Source organism: Helianthus annuus, chromosome 14, assembly GCF_002127325.2.
Source record: "Helianthus annuus cultivar XRQ/B chromosome 14, HanXRQr2.0-SUNRISE, whole genome shotgun sequence".
NCBI classification, from domain to species: Eukaryota; Viridiplantae; Streptophyta; class Magnoliopsida; order Asterales; family Asteraceae; genus Helianthus; species Helianthus annuus.
Window position 1 is genome coordinate 48554599 of NC_035446.2, and position 10798 is coordinate 48565396.

Here is a 10798-nt window from a genome sequence, read left to right on the forward strand (position 1 = left end):
CAACTTCACAGTTTCACCACCAAGTTTATGCATTTGACAAGTCTTTCACAATTAACAAACAACCATGCACAATCACACAATACACTTCATTGTATTAAAATGTATGCAATTCCATAGCAACTAATTGTGCAAATCATTAACTACACAAACAATGAACATGCAATAAATGCGAAATAGGAATCTTGGAAATTCGAGTTGTCACATTATCCCCAACTTGAAAGAAATTTCGTCCCGAAATTTAGCATGCGGTTACTGAGGAAGCTAGGTAAGTTGTATCGTTTACTAATTTTCCTGGGGTGTCACATATATCATACTACCAATCGGTCTGGTGAATGTATAAAATAAGTACAATCCAACAATTAATTTTATAATCTTTGAAAAATTAGTGTTTAGACCATAAATAATCATTCAGTTTGTCAAAAGATAAGTACTAACATGTATAATCAATTTACACTTTGAAATCATGAACATAACAAATAGGTACACATGTTTCACCCCAAAACATTGAAAACAGTAAAAGAGGGGACTGTGTACTCACTTGAGGATGCTTAGAAGTCTTGGATATCAACCAAGCAAAGCTAGAGGGATCACAGAATCAAACGGCACCTAATATAGGTAACTAAGTAAATAAATCGGACCTAAATTGGAAGATCAGATAGAATGAGGTTTTGTAAACCAAATGAGTATGGGAACTCATCTAGTATGATTTAACAAAGCCTACATACTAAATCGAAAGCTAACCTAAGTGCTTACAACCCATTACGACCTGTTTTCGGACCGCCTAACTAGTCCTATGACAGGTAATATATGCCTTAACATGTCTAATAATGTTGCCTAATAAGTTTAGATGTCAAAATTTAGGTTACATATGCTTAAAATAAATTTATGCGTAAAAAGGGATTTTGGTCATTTACCTAAGGCATATAAACTACCTATCATACAACTACTTGAACGAAGTGACCATAAGGTATAACCTCGGAAGGTTATTCCCTATACAACTATGGTCACAAAATATGTTTGGTCGAATCCTAATGATTGACCAAACGGGTCGGGTTCGAAAGTCTAAGCGGTTGTTTAGACCGCTTGACTTACGACTCTAAACAAGCACAAGACTAAAAGTGACGAGCAAAACATGTTAAAACATGTTTAACGGAGTTTGAAAACAAGTTTGATATCAAGACAAAGGGTCTTGATACCCAAAAATAGTTTGGTTGCAAAATACGCAAGAATACGCATTTTGACCGAAACTATGACTCGTCACTACACCTAAATAACGTGGTAATCAGTAGGTATAGTCACAAGGGACTATAACCATCGTGATTACGCTCACATTGCGAAGTTCAAGCGAACTTCGTGTTGACCATAAACTGGTCAAAGCTGAAAGTCAAACACTTGTTTGACTTTCACACAGTCAAACACTTGTTTGACTTTCACACTTCAAACGCGTAAAAGAATGAAAGAATACTTACAAAGGGTCCAAGCAAGGAAATCTTGATTCAAATTGCTCAGGTATGAAGTGCTAGGCTCCAACTTAGAGCAAATGAATCAGATTTTGCGAGGAACAAGAATGAAGGTGTTGGGTTTATATAGAAAACCCACAACCATTAGGATCATTCCTCGTAAACCGTGCTTGAATCATGGCCTTACACTTGGGCCCAAGGTATTAGAATACAATGGGATGCTAAAAACCATCAAATTCCAGCCCAAGGTATTTAGAATTTTGCATTTAAACCCCTGAAATATGACCAGAATGCTGAATATGAAATTTCTGTCTGATGGGCTCTCATGGGCCGCGTAAGAAATAGACAACTCTTACGCGCCCCTCCTAGTTGACTTTCACAGATTGTCAGTTTTGGCCCCTGCAAGCCCAAAACTTGGTTTTTGATGCATTTTTGACACGTTTAAGCCCCGTTAACCCCATTTCAAAGCTCTAAAATGAAGTTAAAGTATAGGGAACTTAAAATATGCTCAAAAACATCTCGGATGTCAGTTCGTTTGGTCATACGGTCGCGTTGTTCGGTTAATTACGACGAAACACGAATGGACGCGAAAAACGATCCAAATTACGCGACGAATGGAATTTTATCATGCCAATCACTAAAATAAAATATTTTAATGATTACATAAATTTTTGAATGTCCAGATATATTCAGAACGTAAGATACGCGCGAAAATGCAAACTTATGCACTTTTTGACGCTTTTAGTCCCTGAATGACCAAAAAGTTTATTTTAGCACACCGAACACCTCAAAGCCTATTTCTAAGCTATGTAAAGGATATTTATGGTATGTTTAACTTATGATCAAGTTCCAGAATGTTCGTTACCACACGAATCGGCATACTTTCGCAGTTTGACACAAATAGTCCCTGCGATCGAATAAACTTGATTTCAACACACCAAACCATCCAAAACTTATTTCTAAGTTATGTAGAGGTTATTTAAGGTATGTTAAGCCTATGTCACTGTTCCGGAGTGTTTGTTTCATTAAACTGGTTATATTTACGCATCAGTTCGCATATAACCTTCCAGAAAGCGATTTAGAGCTCGAAATCAAACAAGAATTGATATGTGCAAACGATACACATATTTATCCAAATCCCATGTATGAAATACAATATTTCATTGGTTTGGTATTTGTATGATGGTTGAAGTGACACAGGTTTCACAGTCTCCCCTACTTTAGGAAATTTCGTCCCGAAATTTAGTTTTAGAGAAAACTTGTGAAGACAACTATGATTGTTTCGCTTTCGAATTAATCCCTCGAACCCTAAGTAAAACTCTGGGCCATGTTTGGATTCTTAGAAAAATTGTCAACTGTCAAAGTGAAGTCTTTGTAGTAACAAAACATGGAGTTTCGAACTACGGACAGAAGAACGTTTCTTATAAAGACTATCATAGGAAACTTGTGTGTGCTCGAAATCAGAGATTATAAAATAAAAAGTTATTGGTCAAGGTCCAGGACGTCTAGTAACTTAAATAACACTACGTTTGCAATGTAATAAGGAACATTTATATATAGGAAGTACCAGCGGCGTATCCACCATGCCCCTTTCTACATTGTTCCCGTTTCGTTATTCTCATCACTATAGGTCTTAACACATGACAAAACTTGTTGTGGTTTCTGTGCACTGAACTCCATAATTATGTATGGATGGTGCATCCATAATTACGTAATTCCTTGCATAGTCCGCACAGTTCATTTCATAATGCGTAGGGAAAAAATCAATTGAATAAACATGAAGTGACTTGACTAGACCACCAAAGGATCTTTTTAACTAGATCAACGAACGATCTTTTTAATTAGATCAACACATGATCTCTTTAACTAGACCGTCGTATGATCTCCTTAAATAGACCACTTAAGGGATCTCTTCAGCTATATCATCACATGATATTCCTAACCAGATGTTTGAACCAATCTGTTTAACTAGACCGCTCAAGGGGTCCAATTAAAGAATAGTACGTCATAATCCAAGGGACTTAACTATTACGTAGAAGCTCATTAAGGATTTAAGATAGTACCTTTTGGGTATCCTACTATGAAATATGGAGATTCTATGAGGATTTGGATAATGAATATTCGGATTACAAAAAAACACAAGACATAAAAGAAATCACATAAGCACATAATTACATAATTGATTAACTTGATCTTCATTTTGTTAATTTTCTTGGTAATTGAGCGCACGAGTATTTAAAGCATACCAGGAATCCAATCTGTGAATTCCGTTTGGTACTTTTAAACATTTTCAAGAATCTAACTATGAAGATATGAAGATCTTAATAGGAATTTGGTTTTGTTTCTTAAAAGAAACGAGTATTTAAGATTTTTGGGGAGATCACAAGTGATCATAAAAATGACAGAACCACACGAGTAGTTTGTCTTTGTGTCGGCATCATAGAGTTGTATTAAACATACACACAATCGTATCAGTTTCGTAAAATAAAGTTGAAAGGACAAATTTTATTTATATAACAACTGAGTCGATTTAAACATCCAAAAGATAACATACATGGAAATACAAAAGACTAATTGTTCACTACTGCATTGTCGTCTGTGTTCGCCTCATTTATGTTAAACACTCGTCCACGCGCTGGATTTGCGTTAACAAGTCTTGGGCAATTGTTCCGGTAGTGGGTAAGGTTACCACAGTTATAACACGACCCAGGTGGAAACCGTGCTTGAACAACAGCAGGATTTGCAGCAGCTTGGTTTTGGTTGGCATAACGACAGGTATTGATCAAATGTCCCAATCGCCCACAGTGGGTATATTTGTGACACGGCACTTGATCAAATGTCCCAATCGCCCACAGCGGGTATATTTGACTTTCATACTTAAAACGCGTAAAAGAACGAAAGAATACTTACAAAGGGTCCAAGCAAGGAAATCTTGATTCAAATTGCTCAGGTATGAAGTGCTAGGCTCCAACTTAGAGCAAATGAATCAGATTTTACGAGGAACAAGAATGAAGGTGTTGGGTTTATATAGAAAACCCACAACCGTTAGGATCGTTCCTCGTAAACCGTGCTTGAATCATGTCCTTACACTTGGGCCCAAGGTATTAGAATACAATGGGATGCTAAAAACCATCAAATTCCAGCCCAAGGTATTGAGAATTTTGCATTTAAACCCCTGAAATATGACCAGAATGCTGAATATGTAATTTCTGTCTGATGGGCTCTCGTGGGCCGCGTAAGAAATAGACAAGTCTTACGCGCCCCTCCTAGTTGACTTTCACATATTGTCAGTTTTGGCCCCTGCAAGCCCAAAACTTGGTTTTTGATGCATTTTTGACACGTTTAAGCCCCATTAACCCCATTTCTGTGACACCCTAGGGAAATCAGGAAAACAACGCAACTTAACCAGCTTCCTTAGTAATCACGTGCTAAATTTCGGGACGACATTTTCTTAACAGGGGGAGAATGTGACAACCCTCAAAATTCCATGTATTCCGTACAATTTATTATTGATAAGTAAATGCTTGACGACTGTGTGGAATTACTTAACTGCTCTCTGATTACTGTGTTATACTTACATGTACTTGTTAACCTACTAGTAATGTACAGAAAAGTTACTAAAAAGTCCTGTTTGATTTCCTGAGTGTTAAAAATTAAAAAACGTTACAAATATATATATATATATATATATATATATATATATATATATATATATATATATATATATATATATATATATATATATATATATGACACGTTACGGGTTAATTAAGCACTTTAACGAAACAACACCGAACCGAACAACCGGACTTTACCCGAAACACAAAAATATTGTCAAATACATTGTTTTTATTTTTCTAAGCTAGTTAGGGTCCCCGAACACCCTAACACACTATTACACCACACATATAATCACCAACTAAACTCTTAAATTCTAACCAAGATCCTTAACCAATTAGTTGAAACCCAACTAGACACCCCCCCTCTCCTAGCCTAATCGACCACATGCCTAAATGGTGGGATTTCTTTGATTTTTAATTAGGATATGTATGTACTCTAAGGAACATATTATCCATGGGACTAAATTGTGTTGGAGGATATAAGCACTAGCCTTTAGAACATAATCACCATTCTCAACACAACACACCTTCAAAACTTCTTCTCTTCTCTCCTCCTTTGAATTCGGCAGCCACCTTCCACCATACTACCACCATCATCAAGCTCTTGTTCAATCATTTCTCATACATACAAAGGTGTAAGATGTCCAACAACGAAGCTCGGTGCTTTCGGAATCTCAAGAACCTCTCTACGTTGCTTTTATCCACCCTGTTATCGCTTTGATTCTTCCCTAGCCACGAGCTAGTAGTAAGTGCTTCTAAACGCCTTCTTGTTCTTGTTTAAGGTGGTTAATAAGAGATTTAACGGCTAAAACTCAAGAACACAAAAGATCAAAACTTAAAGACTTGAAAGTAGGATGAATATGTTGGATAAAGAGTAGATGTGTGTGTGAATCATGTAGATCTTGTGTTGTTATGATTCTTGATTGATTTCTTGATGATTTACTGGTTAATATGGATGTTTGATGTTGTTGTGATCACTAAACATGATAACGGAAATCAATCGAACACAAGTTAGAAAGTTAAAGAATGAAAACAGAATCTGTCCAAGTTTTACAGCCAACTTCAGTTGGCTGTAAACAGGTCATAAACTTAACGAAAAACTGATACTTTGAGTCTAAAATGTGATATGAGGAAATACGGTTCTAATGGCACCGGAATCATAATTTTTGGACTTTGTTTACTATTTTTAATGTGTCATTCCGTAACAGCAGCTAGAGCTGCATTTTTCTGCAGAAAATTGGCGATATGTTTTCAGTCATAACTTGAGTTCCGTGTCGAATCAGTCCATGAAATCTGTACAGTAGATGGACACTAATGTCGTAGTAATTGTCTCACTGGAATTTTCTCAATCCGACTTACAATGAATTTTTAGTGAATTATTCCGTTGGCTGCAGTCAGAAAATAATCAATCTGAGTGCAGTCCGGAAAATGACTTTTAATAAAATATTGGTAAAGAATTAGATCCCGAGATTGTTACACAATAATATTTGGGTCGTATAGCATCTTCTGTAAAAATTTGGGAATTTTTGAAATAAGATAACTATTTTATTAAAAAGCTCGAAAACAGCCTTGTTTCTGATATTTAAGTAGAAATGACATAAGTAGTAATTTGCGTGCCTAAATGTCGAATATGCTATCTGTGAATGATCTAACTTGTTATGTGTCAATAAAGGTGTTATGTGCAATATCGTATGTTTATTTGTGAGTGGGAATGGATGGGGAGTTTATATGAGCATAAACCGTTAAAGTAATGCATGTTATGTGATAGATACGTGTAGGAACTTTGTGCTCTATTTAAAAACCACTAAATGATTAACTGGTAATTATATTAGGACGTGAGTGACCGACCTCGACTGTTAGCTATATTTGAGAATCTAACCGAGCAAACCAAGGTGAGTTCACACACTTTCTAAGGCATGGGAGTCCCAGTGGTTTGAGAATGGGTTAAAGAATTAAAACGGAATCTACATATCTTACTTAGGTAGGATATGTACGGCCATCCTCCTCGGGTAGGATGCCAGTATTAATCTTGCGTATTCTCTTTGGGAGAACTACGTACGTTCGTCCTCCTTGGGTAGGACAACAACCTTAAAACTTACTAGACAAAACTCTATCATAAGTCCCTCATTTTATATCGACTTAATCGTCGAGGCCATAGGCGAGCGGGTCATTAGTTAATAGCGCTATTAGGTTTAACAAACCTCACACCGTGCCAGTCGGACGGGCGTGTACTAATGGACTATGGCAAACCATCAGTGATGATAAACACTGATGTAGGGCACAACTTACTTGCGTAGTAGTCGATATCATACGGTCTAGTAGTTCACATGGGGAAGCCCCCACTAATCATGGACAAGGTATGGGTATTAAAAAAAAACGAACTGGTTAAATTTTCTTTCAACTACTGGGTAACCCCCACGGCAATTACGCCAACTAAAGACAAACCACGTTTTCAGAAACAACTTAAAACTAATCAACCAAACGTGAACTCACTCAACTTTGTTGTTGACTCGTTGTTACATGCCTTACATGTCGCTAAATGCTTGGAGCTTGCACGAGGAAGGAGTTGTTGTGGAGTACGGACTGTTATGTTCCGTGCTTAATATTTAAATCCTCATGAACTGACTAAACTTACATTTTGAACTTTAAACTTATAAACTATGGACTTATGTTTTGCACTTTACGTTTATGCTTCCGCTGTTTAATTTAAAACTTGGTTAACTAGCTTTTGGCCACCAATCGTATTGTGGTTGGCTTTAATTACTTAAATACGTTGTTCAGTGTGATTGGTGGCTCGATCCTGGTCACGTCACGCCTCCAAGCGGTAGTACTCCACAAGGTGGATTTTGGGGGTGTGACAATTTCAAAGCTCTAAAATGAATTTAAAGTATAGGGAACTTAAAATATGCTCAAAAACATCTCGGATGTCGGTTCGTTTGGTTGTTCGGTTAATTACGACGAAACACGAATGGACGCGAAAAACGATCCAAATTACGCGACGAATGGAATTTTATCATGCCAATCACTAAAATAAAATATTTTAATGATTACATAAGTTTTTGGATGTCCGGATATATTCAGAACGTAAGATACGCGCGAAAATGCAAACTTATGCACTTTTTGACGCTTTTAGTCCCTGAATGACCAAAAAGTTTATTTTAGCACACCGAACACCTCAAAGCCTATTTCTAAGCTATCTAAAGGATATTTATGGTATGTTTAACTTATGATCAAGTTCCAGAATGTTCTTTACCACACGAATCGATATACTTTCGCAGTTTGACACAAATAGTCCCTGCGATCGAATAAACTTGATTTCAACACACCAAACCATCCAAAACTTATTTCTAAGTTAGGTAGAGGTTATTTAAGGTATGTTAAGACTATGTCACTGTTCTGGAGTGTTTGTTGCATTAAACTGGTTATATTTACGCATCAGTTCGCGTATAACCTTCCAGAAAGCGATTTAGAGCTCGAAATCGAACAAGAATTGATATGTGCAAACGATACACATATTTATACAAATCCCATGTATGAAATACAATATTTCATTGGTTTGATATTTGTGTGATGGTTGAAGTGACACAGGTGTCACAGGTGAGTCCATAGTTTTACGAAAACGTTAGTTACCAAGTGTTTAGTTCAGTTCATTGATAATAATGTTGATAATAACTCGGGTACCGTACAAGATGGCTTCCAGATTGTTTTGCCTGTCCCCAGTGCCCCCTATCTAAGCATTGGTGATGATTAAGGTCATTAGTTCACGCCCGTCCTCTCAGGTACGGTGTGAGGTTGCCAAGCCTAATAGCATTATCAACTAACACCTCGTTACCTCTCAGGTAACTATTCGGTATAAGATGGGACTTAATGTGATAGGAAATGAGTGTGTTATCTAACATTCCAGTTTTCACCCAAAAGACTTATTCCTCTCAGGAATACCCACTGATTGTCCCACCCACTGGGACGCATGCTCAAGAGAAGTGAACTCACCTTAGTTTTGCTCAGTATGTTAAGTTACCCGTCCAAGTTGGTCAACCCAAACCCTACCGTGATTACCATAATAATCAGTTTCATAAACCATTAAGTCACGTAGTTTTTCATAGATTGCATTCATCACAAAGATTACCATACATCACGCAGCACGTATTCAATTCTCATTTAAGACCACATCCCATGTGCATATCACATAATAACTAGTAACATATGAATTGGTTACTCACACAAGTCACATCAAGTTTCTCATTCCTAATCAACATTATTGTGATGCAACACAAATATCGATTATCACAAACATCATAAACTCTTCTGTCCAATTGTTCACTTGCAGCATCTCCACGAAGAACCAATTCTTCGTGGGATGCTCTCATGGCGAAGAACCCTCCTGCGAAGAACCATGTTTCATCGAGGAGTGAATGTGGTGAAGAACCTTAGTTTTTCGTCAACAGCCAATCAATGAAGGACCAAGTTCTTCGTCGAGTTATGTTCTTCGCAAGGAGTCTTTCGTCGCTGCTTCAACAGACAGTTACAATTCCTTGTTCTCAGTCATAACAGTTGCCAACAGTTTTGACAGTTTCCAATTCAGATCAAACAACGCCTTTTAATCATGATCATGCACCTTAATTATGAACAATCATCAACCTTTCAATCCCATTCAAAACATAACAGTTCCTACTCATCATACAAATTATAACTAACAATTTATCCTGTGAATCAACATACTAATCGAAAAAATCACCAGTTTGTTAATCCAAAGATTTCTAATCATCGAGTCCAACATAGTTTAATATCATATCCAACCACACGTTCTAGACTTACGATCTAACCAATGAAACCCTAGTTTCTCATACAATCACGTCATCAAGATTTTAGCAACGAACAATGATAGACACTAACCACGATACCGAAGCGATTAGCTTGAACGAGATGAAAAGGCTTCGAGATCCTAAAATTTCCGTCGCACAGAGAGTAGGGAGAGAGGACATTAGGGTTTTGTGTTTACAGTTGAGGATTATGAAAAGTTATACAAACTAAGTGACAGCCAGGCCCATGAATAATCCTGGGCCAAGGCCCTTTTTGGCGAAAGAACTCTCGGCGAAGAACCCTTCTTGTTGGGATTGAACCCTACTAGAGGAACAGATAATGAAAGCCAAAACCTGATCACGACAGTGGATTCACAATAAGCAGCTGTTTACATTAAGCTTTCCCCTTGACAGTGGTTATCTAACAGCTGATAGATCTCAAGTACTGCTCAATAGAACAACTGATGAACCAAACACTGATGAAACTCTAAAGACTGCTGAAGACAAACACTGACGCTCTATCTACTGTTGTTTCCTAAGTACTGCTGAAGACACAAGCACTGCCCATTCAAAGACTGATCACCTTTGAAGAAAGCACTGATGCTCAACATCGGTGCTCAGGCTACATCAGTGGAAAGTGAAGCAGTAGTTTTACTATGTTTTGTATTTTACTGATAATCTGTTGTTAGACATCAGTAGTTTGCATAGAACAGTGTTTACAGGTTGTCAGGTTGTTAGATGTCACTTTCATAGTGACGTCAGCTGAGATGCCTCAGTGGTTTGGTTTTCCTATAAATGGAGCAGTACTCTGTACTGTTACATTTGATTGACTGAGCAAGTTCTTCTTCTCATGTCTAATCCTTTCATCTTGTGCAACCAACCTTGGAGCATCAGGCTGAGGGGTGTTTAGTGTTGTAAG